This window comes from Rousettus aegyptiacus, unplaced genomic scaffold, assembly GCF_014176215.1.
Source record: "Rousettus aegyptiacus isolate mRouAeg1 unplaced genomic scaffold, mRouAeg1.p scaffold_m13_p_16, whole genome shotgun sequence".
NCBI classification, from domain to species: Eukaryota; Metazoa; Chordata; class Mammalia; order Chiroptera; family Pteropodidae; genus Rousettus; species Rousettus aegyptiacus.
This window is the reverse complement of record NW_023416291.1, coordinates 49,918,864-49,932,964: the sequence shown is the minus strand read 5'-3', so window position 1 is coordinate 49,932,964 and position 14,101 is coordinate 49,918,864. Positions and strand designations below refer to the sequence as shown.

The 14,101-nt window shown below is 32.2% G+C and overlaps 1 pseudogene; it reads right to left on the bottom strand.

Annotated features, from left to right (window-relative positions):
* Positions 1 to 9,676: 9,676 nt before the first annotated feature.
* On the bottom strand, positions 9,677 to 9,795 carry LOC118612577 (annotated as a pseudogene).
* Positions 9,796 to 14,101: the final 4,306 nt, after the last annotated feature.

Sequence of the window (14,101 nt, the reverse complement as noted above, 5' to 3'; positions counted from 1 at the left end):
TACAAAGAAAATCACAACCAAATACATTATAATGAAATCATTAAAAGAAGCAATAAATGAGCTAGAAAGAAAAAGGAGATTATATTTCAATGCAAAATTTAGACAAATAGCTGACTTACCAGAGGTAATAGAAGCCAGAGGAGAATAAACTATGTTTAAAATGCTGAATATATAAATAATTGGTAATTGAAAACTACTCTTCAGAATATATTGAATTTAAAGTAAAAATGTAAAGCTACAATTAAAATAATATTTTTAAAAAACAACTAAAGTAATAACTGATGTTATACTATTATCTAATAAAACACTAATGCTTCAATGTTTTATTTAGAAATAAAGTAAATTTTAATGAATATCCAATTAATTATCTCAATTTAACATAAGTCTATGGTGTTAACAAAGTTTCTGGGAAATTATATTTAAGTTGACTTATTACAAAACATAATTTTGTCTTTTCCTTTGTTGACACCTAACATGGTTTGCTTAAATATCGCAAGTATACAAAACCGAGGCCACTTGAATTTGTCCTGCAACTTATAATGCTCTGTTCATTTTCATTGATTGGTTCCACTGCTATATCTTTAAGTTTATTTTTTTCTGCAATATCTAATCTGATATCAGTCCCACCCATTAAAAATTTTATCTGAGATATTATAGTTTTCATTTCTAATACTACAACTTGGGTCCTGAAAAATATCATCCATATCTGTACTTTTTATGTTTGACATTCCTTCCATGTTCTTGAACATATGGAATATAGTTAAATAACTTTTAATGTTCTCGTCTACCAATTAGATTCTCCTATCATTTCTAGATTTGTTTCTTTTGTTTTTCTCCTTAATATGGGTTATATTTTCTTGTTTCTTTGAATGCCTGATAATTTATGATGAAAAGCTAACCATTTTGAATTTTACTCTATGCTGAATATCTGTGTTCCTATAAATATCTCCAAGTTTCAGTCTAGCATTTTGTTAAATTATTTACAAAGAGTTTGATCCTTCTTGGTCTTTTAAGTTTGTTAGTTGAGACAAGATCAGTGCTTTGGGGTGAATTTCCTTCACTACTGTGATAAAACACTTCTACATACTCTGTCAAACATCCAATGGTTCTTGAGCTGTGCCACTCAACTATTTTTTGAACTCTAGGTATTACTTTGATCTTTTTGGATGGATTTTTCTTTTCTCCCAGTCTTAGCCAGTTTCCTCATACCTGCAAGGGCAGGTGCTCAAACTAGTTTTCTCAGCACAACTGACTTGATTGGGCCCCTCTGCAGACTTCCAGCGTCCTTCCTCTGGGTGGCTGTTTCTTCTGTGGTGCTCAGCCCTGTGAATTCTGAGCACCTTGGCCTCCTCGCACGCCCATCTCCCTTTCTTCAACTCAAGGTTCAACTTTCCTGCACCAGGGCGTGGAAACTCTGTCCAGTAATTGACTCAAATAAATGTAGGGCTCATCTTCTTAGATTCCTGTCTTTCAAAGATCATTGTACTTTTACTTCAGCCTTTAGGAAAAAACATTTTTTTAAAAAATGTGCCTTGAAGAACTCCATGTCAGCAAAGACATATCACTATAATTCTTTTAAATCATTCCATTGTAGTACATCATGGTTGTTTTTTGTTTGTTTGTTTGTTTGTTTGTTTTCTGTAGAAAATGCTTCACTGGATATTCCTAACATATGATGTGCTTAAGTATTGCAAGTATGCACAATACATAAAATATTTAGTTCATTTTATATTGTGGTGGATATTTCCAAATTGTTGTGCATAGTATTTCTACCAATTTACAACATATATTAACTAACTGTGGAGTATATGTATTCAGTTAACATTGAATGTGTGTTACTGAAATGGTGTTTTAACACTGTCAGGTGTGTATTTGATCTGTACTTCTACCAATTACGAACCAATCTGGCAAATGGTTTAATCTTACTGACATTAGTTTTCTTTTTTATTAATCAGTGCAAAAGGAATACTATATTTATGAGTGGAAACCATAATGTATAAAGAGTTTACTTAAAACCATCCTTGGAACACAGTAAACCCTGTTAAATGAATGTAATTATTGTCGTTGTTATTATGATTATTTTGTTATTATTAAAATGGTATTAAGTTGATGCCAGCAACTTTTGGCTTTTGAAGAGAGCCACACAGGTTTGTAACATTGGCATCTGTAGGCTCTCCTGTGCTGATGCCTTGTCTTATAAATCTACTTTTCTCTCTTAACAGTAAGTTTAAGAACAGTTGAAATTGAATATGATATACCTGAGAGTTTACAGTATATCATCTTGGGCCCGAGTTACTGAGAAAGGCTACATTACTGCCAGCTGATATGGAAAATTCGAACCAGTAATGTCTATTCTTTCAGATGGAGAGACTTGCTTACACTGAAGTAGATTGCACGGGAACTGTAATATCTAGAGACAAATGCAAGAGACAGGATGCGTGGTATGACTAAGGACTTACACCTGAGCACACTCAAAGTGGATAATGAGAAAGAATAAAATGAACTTTTCTGTCCTTTCTGGACCCAAAAGAGGGTATTAGAAGAGTTACACTGTTTTCACCTTGTGTTTATGTCAGAGTGTTAAAATTTAATATTGCTCAGAAGCCCAGCTGATGATATTGCACATTCCACACACAAACACAAATCTTGATCAGAAAAGATCTTCACTCATCAATATGCATGGAGGTCACGACATTTCCTTCCTGCTGAGATGATGTGGCTGCTGCTAAGGAGCCTTTATTAGCCTTGTCTAATTATCCTCAAGAAAAAAAAAAAAATAGGTCTGTGGAGAATAGGGAAACCAACTTAGAAGTATGGGAGTGAATTTGGTAGATTAAATTCTATCAAGTTACCAGTAAGTCTAAGGAAACATATTTACTGAGATTCAGATGTGTTGATTCTATATCTCTCTCTTGTATCAAATGATGTTTTCTTATTTTGACTAATAATCAGAAAAAGTTCAAGTTGCCCCAGGGAAGGTGAGAATAAGATCATCTATTTCAGATGGTAACGTATGGCAAAGTAGTAAGATATAACAGAGCAGATCAATTAATCATTTTCAACTTAACATCTAATATAGCTTATCTCACTTTTGATTTAGCTAAAAAGCCTAGAACAAAGTAGCCTCGTCATGGTTTAGTCTTCTCTTTAAAAAACAAGAAATGGCCAAGATAATTTAAAAGTTAGGAATTTGTCATTAATTCTATAAATTTAAACTGTACTAACACTCAACATTGCTCATTTTCTTTGTGATGGCCAACCCTCAATTAAAAATCAAATTCGAACTTAGAGAGAGTGTCTGTGCTGTTATATACATTATTACACATATCTTAGAAACGTATTTAGACATGTAGTCAAATAGTTTGTTGTCAATGATGGGGCCTCTTTACTTATATAAACTAACATTTAAAAATATAAATATTTAAGGAAAAATTTATGTCTGAAAGGAAACTAAGATTCTAAACCAAATTATTTCGATTTCATAATCATTTTACTTTTGTCTTCATAATTTAAAATACATATTTTCCCAACATTTACAAATTATTGGCGTCATTTTGAAGCTGGCAAAAAAAAAAAAAAACACCTAACAACACTTTTTATTCAAAATAATAAAACAAATAAAAATCCCTAAATTTAAATTGTAGAAAAGCATATGGCCATTTTACAGGACTTTGGTGCTGAACAACCCAGAGGAAACAAATCATATTCACAGCCATATCGGGTTGTCTTTTTTAAAGTATTGACTGCAATATCTGGTTTTGTAATGGGAAAGAGATATTAAAATCCTTGGAACGGGAGACTCTATACTATGCAGATATGTTTAAGAATAAAATAAGTTGTGAAACACATCTCGCTCCTTGACTTACATGCAAAAGGACCTGGTTGAATTTCCTATTGGCGCTCTACGCGAGAATGCTGCCCCCAGCAAGATAGAGGCCCACTGGTCCTGGCGAGTGTATCACAGTCATCAGCTTGGCGTCTCGCGCCCATGCAGCTGTCACTTTCCTGCTTTGCTTCCACGTTGCGCGTCCCTTTGCAATCACAAAGAGCTGTTTCTCAATTACTGCGCCAAGTAGAAAGATGGCTGTTTTTCTCCTTTCTTGTGCTTCAAGTATAATTATAATAGTGTTTCCTCTATGTGAAGAAACATAATGTAGTTCTTTTCTTTTTTTTAATCAATCACAGTAACACCAGGTCAAGGGAAATGCTGACCTTTTCCCTTCCTGAGTCCAAGTGTAACAAAATATAAGTTAAACAAATAGAAAAAGGAAGAAGGAAAGAAAATATTTTCTCATGTTTTCTCCTCCCATTTCTATTTTGAGACAGTCTTTTAAAAATGCTTTATATATACCAAACAAACAAAAAAATTGCAAAAAATACAGTATTGATTACAATAAATACATTTAATTATACCATATAATTCATTTTTTATATTCTATCATGAAAGCTGATTTTATTATGTGGCATTACTGAAATAGCAAGCAGAATATGTCTTGTTTGCTTGGACATGTGCCCAAATAAAATCCTTCCCTTACAAGAAACTTAGTGAATTCCTGCCAACCTTCAAAGAACCCAATAATGTATAAACTTGTAGTCATGTTTGTTAACGCTAAAGACAGTAATTTCGAGAACACATACAGTGTTGCAATAATTTGTTGTGTTGAAAAGGACATCCTTAAAACTTTGTGCTGAGATAAAATGGATTGGCAGGGGATTCTTATTCCTCAATAGACAAAGCCAGAGGCAGAGCAAGAGGTTTTAATGGTTTATATTGAGGGCGATGCCTCTCCGCCCTACATTGGACATCCAGCAGTCCCAGTAAAGAGAACACCGGATTAGTGTGATAAAGATTATTTCACTCTCGGAGTGTCGAAAGGCTAAATTTATATTTTTAAAATTTACAATTTAACATTTTTAAAATGACTCTTAAAACAGCCAATGTTTTTGAAGGAAAATATTTTGCAAGTTATTTTCTGTAAAACTAAAAGGATATTGTCATATTTTACTCTCTTAAATTTTAGGGTTTTTTTTTTCCCTCAACAATATGTTATATTTGAAAAAAATAAATTAGACAAAATATTTTCTGTGCTATGTGACAATGTTAAAATTATTCCTTAAGTTATCTCCTATCATTGTGTACATGCACAGATATCTAAATTTCAAAAGCAAATACGTAGGAAATCTTGTATTATTATGATCATTACTCTTTGTTTGAAGAGCAGATTGAATTTGTGGGGTACACTGATGCTTTAGCCGTGGTCAGTATAATACAGAGATACGCACACCACGTGAAAAGATAAAGAACAATGGGTGAAGATTCAGAGCATAGCACTGAGGTAGACTGCCTGAAACCAACCAAAGTCGAACACTCTTTGACTCTATGACAAACTACGTTATTAGCATTTCTTAGTTTCTTCCACAGAAACTGTAGCTTTAAGGGGCCCCTTTGTAGCTGAATACTAGCACATAGTAAGCTCTCAATAAATGTTAGACATTTATACTATCGATGTCATGTATACTTTGGGTATCAAATAATCTTATCCCAGCACTGTGTTATTGAGGATATTCTATAATTAGGTATCCTTCTATAGAGATTTATACAGAGTAAGTCACTTTTGTATAATAGAAATTCAGATAACATAGAAATAATACCTTGCCCTTTCAAGTGTCATCCCAAACTATTTATCATTAATTATATCATGAAAGACTTAAAATACTGATAAGACTTCAATACTGATAAGACAAAATCTGAAACAAGAAAGGGAAAAAAGTTGGAAGATTAGGGAAAAGAATACTTTAGCTGATTAAGTGTGGTCCTTTCTCCAGAGGGGGAGGTTGGGCTTCAGCAGGCTCACTCAAGGGACTGCTCTTAATAAAGACTGTCCTAAAAACAGGCCAGCAGCAGTAAATCTATCTTTATTATGTGGAGTTGGAACAATATTGGCAGATTCTTTTCAAGTTAATCTTTATTATTCCTCCCTGATTTTACTTTCCATAAAATATTTTGAAAGGCGTGATATCTGCAAACTAATTTCTCAGGCCTTACCTTTCTGTTTAGCATTTTACAGGGGCTCAAAATGGCAGACTATTATATTAATGATTTAGTTTTATATAACATACAATATTGTTGAGGTTTTACATTTGTCTGTTTTTTGTTTCTAGCTTTCTTTCCCCCCACCCTAATTAGTTATCTGAAATTAAAGTAGTTAAATCTAAAGTGAACACATGTAGTCTCATGTAACAAAAAAAGTTATGGATAGAAATGCTAGTTTTATTGTCACATACTTTTTTTTTTTTTATGGTGACATCGGTTATCAAAATCTAGTAAATTTCAAGTGTACAATTTAGCAGTAAGGCGCGCATGCACACACACGTGCACACACACACGCACACACACATTGCATTGTGCGTTCACCAGCTATAGTGAGATTTCTTTCTTTCACCACGTATTTGACCCCTTTGACCCTATCTACCTCTCCCCTCCCCCGTCTCCCTATAACCTCTGCCAACCACTAGTCAATTGTCCATGTCCCCGAGGCTGCTTGTTTGTCACGTTTGTTTGTTGCTTTTAGGTTTATATCCCACATATAAGTGATATCATGTGTCTTGTACTTTGAAATCCTCCTACCTAAGTAGAAATCTTGCTACTGGTAGAGAGAGGGTGAATTTATGCCTGTAGAACTATCGAGAAAGAAAGGATCAATTTAACAATAATAGTACTCACTTTTAGCAACACATTCCTTCTAAATTAAAATAATGTTTGCACTGCCTAATAATTGATTTCTTGACTGGAGAGTTAACCCTATTCTTCTTACGCATAAAGCAGGCGAAGAGATTAGACAGGCAGTATTTCTATTTCCTTCATGTGACTTCTGGAATTAGCCCAAGGTTCACAAGAGAAAAAAAATACACTTTTAAATTGATACTGTAATTCTTTATTAGGCTTGTTAATAATTACTGGGCCTTCCAATTTTGACAAGAAGTATAATTTTTATTGGTCTAGTTGGCTAATAGACCTTTGCCTATGGTGATGTTCTTGTCACACTTTCTTGCACGCTTCCTAGAAAATAACAATTAAAGTTAATAGAGTATTTATCATTATTTCAAAGCCATAACCTTTTTTTCCAATATGCAACTGCTAAGATCTGAGTGCAACATTTGCATTTAAATTAATCCTAGAGAGATTAAATGGCAGTTTGCAAAACATAATAAAATAAGGATAGAGATATACCAGAATTAATAAAATAGCTCTTATTTATTTAGTCCTTTAGTTATTCCAAATATCATGCTGATATTGTCTTAGCTTTACTCCTTACAACAAAAATTAAGACATGGAGTTCAAAAAAGTTATGCATACTTAGATTAATGTGAAATTGCTATTTCTGACTTGGTTTCAACGTAGTCGGTTTTTTATGGTTTAACTATTAAGTGACAGAGAGCCACGTTTAGCACTTACAGCTTTTTGCCTTCATGACACTTTTCGCTATATCACTGTCACAACTTGTCTTGGTAATGTTTCCTGTGAAGACAAAAAAAATAAAATTAACATGTCATTGTTTAGATTTACTAGGAAAGCTAGACATCAAAAATATAAAAAGGGGCTTATTTTAATCATTGTCATCAAAGCATAGACATGTTTTAAGAAAATTGAAATTCATCTTTTTAAAGGTTCGGCTTTAAAATGCCTGATCCATCTTTTACACAAACTTCTGTTTTTATAATGTTCTTGGGTTTTAAGACATATACTTTAGAAAGGAAACACAAGAAATACAGCATCTATATTAAAAGATTATATTCTACCTGTTACGGAGTTGAAGAACACAGATTATATTAGATGTAGTTGTTCAGATATGAGACAATTAAATTATTCAGGTCTGAGGAATTTGGATGGAGGGAAACCTGGAAGAAATAAGTGAAAAATTTTATGTGACTTTGGGTAAGTAACCCTTATTTCATTATTACATATGTGGGAATCACCCACATGTCGTTCTTTAAGTCTTGATGTCCCTAACTAGTTGACTTTCTTCTTTCAATTTGCAGTCCTTTTTATGATTGTTTTGGCTTATTTCCATTTTATTTAGCTTTGTATAGAGGGGAGGAAAAGGAGAAAAGTAAAAATATGCCATCATAGAACCAAAAGATATGAATTTACTTTAATCAAGTCTAAGTGATAAAGATTATTTTCCAAAGGAATTGGCTTCTGGATTGAGCATCATAAGAAACGCTATTCAATAATTTTTCATGCATCTCCATTTTTAGATATTTACATGATTATTAAAGATGCTGGGAAAAGCAAGTCATATAGGAATTGATATTTAAGATGAGTTTTGAAACATGTGTGTGTCTATATATATATATGTATATTTCTATTCGAAGTAGCAGAATTTTGGCAGAGGGTGCATTATTCTAGATAGAAAATTGAGAAACAATATAGAAATTTTAAAAAAATGAGACAAGCCTTATGAAAGATGCTTGTTTCAAATTTAACCAAAATTAAACAAACACAGGTAAACATTTGAGGACAGATGGGCACAGAAATGGGAAAAAATGAATTCCATAGTAAGGAATTCAATTATTCTATGGCAACCACTGGAATTCTGAGGCGGGGAATTATATAATTAGATTTGTTTCTTGTTATAAGTGTGATCATTTAGTTTGTATTATTCAGGTAACCAGTGGGCTGTCTGTACAAAATAGAAAAATCAATTAATATTATGTACTGATGGTTATGTACTGATGTTATGGAAGAAACGCAGAATGTAATATAAAGAAATTATAGATTAGGATGTTGCAGTAATTAATACATACTATTGTGTTCCTTTATCTTCAGAAAGATTTATATATTCACATTTCTACCTATAATTGCAAAGCTTTAGAAAGTCTTTATTCTTAGTAGAATTTAAGCCTGACAGAAGAATGTATTTATTTAGTAGGAGTTGTGAATATTGGCCCTGGTAATATTTTCAGTTAGAATTGTTGTCATTTTTGTTCTGAATTTTCATGCTGTCTTTCATCTTTTCTTGGAGGCTTTTTCCTTGAATTGTGAGCCAAGTTCCATTGTGCTGGATATATTCTTTATTTTATTCAGTTTCACTTCTTTATGTCTTTCATGCAGACATCATGGAAATTAGTGAAGAAATACAACAGAAATAAATACTTCTTTGACATAGTCAAAGTCTTCTGAAGGACAGTAAAGGATATGAAAATAGGATAAATACACACAGAGAAAAATCCAATGAAACATTTACCAACTAGATTTAATGAAAAATCTTATTTGTAATACTTGTTGAATTAATCCAGCTAAAAATGTGTTTCCTTCCAACTTTTAAAGCAAGTATTTATTAAGCTCTATTCTGTATGACCTGAAATAAATATACTGTGTTCCCATTTTTCAAATAAATAGAAGCTTTCTTTTCTCTAGAATATATCATTTTATAATCCTTTTTTTAAAGTAATTTTATTCTATTCTGTGTATACTAGGTAAGTAATTAATAGTTTTCACTACTAATTTTCAATATTTTTTTCTGAAATTGACCTAATATTTTATACCTGATAAATTCTTCATTTTTAAAATTTATTTTATTTTATTTATTTTTTTAGGCGAGGCAACCCTTGGTTGACCTCACAGATCGCAAAGACCTTGTGAGCTTACAATTCTTTATTTTTTATTTTTTTCTGCCTACTGCACCTGGGCTTCCTAGTTGGTCTCCCATCCAAGTACTAAACAGGTCCAACCCTGCTTAGCTCCCAAGATTAGATGGGATTGGGCTTATTCAGGGTGGCATGGCTGTAGACAAGTTCTTCACTTTTAACAATGCTACATATAGCATGTTGAATATTTATACCAAAATATAATACTTATCTTAATAAATAGTTGACATATTATCTAATCTGAGCCATCTATGTGGCCAGTGCTCTCTGACCTCCTCACCCCACTGTTATGTACTAAGATTCTCCGGAGTCACCAATTGCAGAAATTACATGAATCCTATCATTTTTCCCAGCCAGAAGTATCAAGAGCTCACCAGATCTTAGACCAGCAGTCAAAACTGAAGTCAGGAACTTTTCCCTGTCCAATCGATAAACCATCAATTCAATTATGGATATTTCAGATAAAAAGGAGATTTTGCTGCTAAAAATGGGCAAAGATGTGTGCATGGTTATCTACCCTTATTATAAGCCTAAACCACGCACACCGATCATTCACCAGAGCATAATGTACTCAATGAAGTCATATTATAGGCTCTGAAAATAAACCTTCGGCTTTCCTACTTGTTTATTTCCCTAATCTATTCTAACTCATTTTGATCTGGATGTAAGCTCATCTTCATTTTTAAATCTTCTATTTTTTGCACATTGTTCAAGTAGCTTTAAAGTAAATGAGAACATTATACAATTTGAAAGCTTGTGTGTTTACTTTCAGTATCAAGAGTGAATTTTTGCTTTGTTTCTCATGCAAAGCAAGATTAGAAGAATAGACTATGTTACTATACTGTGTGATGCATTTAATACCATTTGTGCAAACATCAATTATCAAACTAAATTATGTTTGTATTGAATTTGGTTTTCAAACAATAGAATATCAATATTGATCATATAATCAATATTTTTAAATTTTAGATTCTTATAATAACTTTATGGTAATAATTGGCTAGTAGCTATTAATGATATCAAAGCAGACTTGTTGAAAAACAAAATTAAGATAATTACCTTGTAGGAAGAGAAATTAACCAATCATGTATAAAACAATTTGTGACTGTGAATGAAATGTATAATTCCAGAAATCCCCATAGTGTCTCCATAATAAAAATAAGCAAATTCATAGCCAAAACATATTTACTTTAACTCTTGGCCAAGGAACTAATTAAATTAATTGAAAATGAAGGGGATATTTTATTCTTCTCTAATAGTAGACCCTTTTGGCATTGTTCCCCAAAACCAAGCTGGGATGTATTCTACCATGATATGCTATTAAAAATAGTTGTAAAACAATAAATATCATTCAAGATTTAGGGGAATCAAATATAAATTTAACAAATATAGGAATAACTATAAATTATTGATAAGAACAAAATTATAGCAAGTTATATTTTAATGCATATTTTATCAGATAATTATCCATTGCCTCCTAACAAATTACCCCCAAATTTCATGGCTTAAAATAACATTTATTATCTTGCAGATTCTGCGAGTCAATAAACTGAGTCCAGTTTAGCTGGATATTTCTAACTCCATATCTTACAAGGCTAGAGTCAAAGCATGAAGCAGATGTGCAGTCATCTTAAGGCTTGACTGGGAAGCACCACTTACAAATTCAGTCATAGGGATGTTAGCTCTTACTTGCAATTAGGAGGAGATACCAGTTCCTTGCCATACGGGTCTACTCCAAAAATTGCTGCTTGATTCACTCTAAACAAGAACTAAGCAAGAGATAGGAAGGAAGGGAAGGAGAGAGAGAGATAAAAGTCCCAGTCATTTTGTAACCTAATCACCTTTGCCATATTTTGTTTCTTTGAAGGGAGAAATGAGGTCCAGCTCACACTCAAGAGGTAGAGATTGCACACGGGTATAAATACTAGGAAACAGGGCCATTTTAGATGCTATCTACCACATTTATTTTTCTATTTATGTATGCATAATTGTCTGTTATTAAAAAAAAAATTGAACAATCTCGCCTAAACCTGCATGCATTTAGTTGTTTTATATATGAATATAACTTCTCAGGATCCATATGCTTTCATTTTATAGTAAAAATTGATGTGGGCAAAATGGTCACCTAATTGTTAGCTAAAGTTTAATTAATGAGATCTTAGTTCATACCTAAGCTCACTCAAATGTCTTTTAGAAAGTTACCTACATGGCAAAGAGGTCTCCTGTTTTTCTGAATGCTTTACCAAGTAACTAGACCTTCAGTAGTCAACTAGGGAAAGGCTAACACCCCAGGTAATCTCTGTCTGAAACTTATTCTCTAATAAAAAGATTCATTACATACTTGAAAATTTGGAAAGTGCGATTTTGCCACTTACGTTTTCTTATGTATAAGAAAAAACGCAAGTGTCGACAGTTACTAAAATGAGGCACGTCCACACCAGTTCACTGCACATGGGAAACTGTTTGTGAGAAAATAAATTATAACTCACATCTATACATGTTTTTACCATCCAAGGAGTAAGGACCTTTTTTCAACTTCCAAATAAATATGAAAGAACGTAATACAAATAAACCCTTAGTAAAGAAAGTGGTGAAAGATATATTTTTGGAAGGTCTGAAATCCTAGAAAAATTATAAAATATAAGTAAGTTTGACAAGTAAGGGGGAAAAAAAAGACCAAGAAAAGTGTAAAATAATTAAATCGATTCCTTAAATATATACATATTTAAAATTTGAATGATTGGTAATCAGCAAAAGTAACACTGACCAAAGAACATCTGAATCAGCAAAAGAATATTGTAAATAAAATGCTTTAAGATTCTTATTGTACAGAAAGTAAATATCTTTAAATTTAGTTTCTATAATTTATGTCTTTTTAAATTCTTGTAACAATCACTGAAATATTTGGCATTCTAAATAGTAAATAAAAAATAGAAATAGAATAGAAAAACCTTAATTCTTATGAAGATTAGGGAAAAAATTAAAAATCGAGACTAATGGCAGAAAATGTGAGAGTACATTCAGTCCAAATAATATCCATATTCATGTTCAACATTATCAGACTAGATAGGGAGCTAAAAGACAAACGATACCAAGATAGATTAAAACTAAACAATAAATTGTTGAAAAAGACACACAAAAATCATAGGAACACAGATAGACTGAAAGTCAAGGGTCAAACAATAGCCCAGTTAATAACCAAATTACAGCTGATACTAGACTAATGTGGTTTAAAAAAAATCAATACTATTGAAGAGAGTATCTGGGGAGGAGGGATTCTCTAAAATATTACCATACATTTAGTAGCTTAAAATATTAGGAATTTGCTGTCTCACAGCTCTGAAGGATACAAATGTGACATCAGTTTGGGCCCAAATCAAGGTGACAGCAGGAGCCTACGCCCTGTGGAGTCTCTAAGAAGCCTGGGCTCCTTGCCTAGTCTAGATTCTGGTGGCTGTCAGCATTTCTTGGCTTGTGGCTGCATCACTCTAATGCTCAAGGCCAGCATCCTTAAGCCTCTCCTGGCTGTTTCTTTATATCACAACTTCCTCAGCATCTGGTCAAATATCCAGTGCCTCCCTCATGTAAGGATCCATATTACTGCATTTATGGTTCCTACAAATACTTTAAGATAATCTCTCCATATCATTTTTCTTAACTGCATCTACAAAGGTATCATTTTGATTTTGTTATATTTTGCTTTATTTTCCATATAAGGCAACATTCATGGTTTCCAGGGATTAGGACATGGATATTTTTAAGGGAGGTGGGGAACATTTGTCAGACTAACACAGTATCATTTTTTATTTTTAAAAAATTAATACACTTATAAAAATTTCAGACTTGCTTACAAATGATTAGGGAGCTTCAAAATATATAAGTGTGTGTATTTGACAGAATTAGAAAGAGAAGCTAGAAGATTCTCCATCCTAGATCTTTAATACATTTTTCTAGTAACTGATTGACCTAGTAATTAAAACAAACAAGAAAGTATCTACAAACTTTATTAATAGAGCTTTATTAACAAGCTCTATTTTATTAGAGATAAGGTTTATGGAGATGAACAATAGGAAAGTTAACAATATCTGTAAGAAAAAATAAAATGTTAATACAGACTGACCATATAACATGCATAAACCAAAGACCACATCCATTGTCCAAAATAAATTTAAATTAATCTATAAATAACAACAACAAAAACTTTAAAAAAGTATATTGAAATATATTTTATTAATATGTTAAAATGATTAAAATATTTAATTTGATAAATAAAAATACCACATTTCAAACCTTGTTGCAATTAGAGGGAGCACAATAGAGTTTTGTCTCATTGTTTTATTTTTCTAAGTCAGGTTTATTAAGATGCTTACAAGCAGTAGAACAGTATACAGTTCTTAGTTTTGAGCAATGCATGCAGTCATAGAACCACACCAAAATCAAGATACAGAAA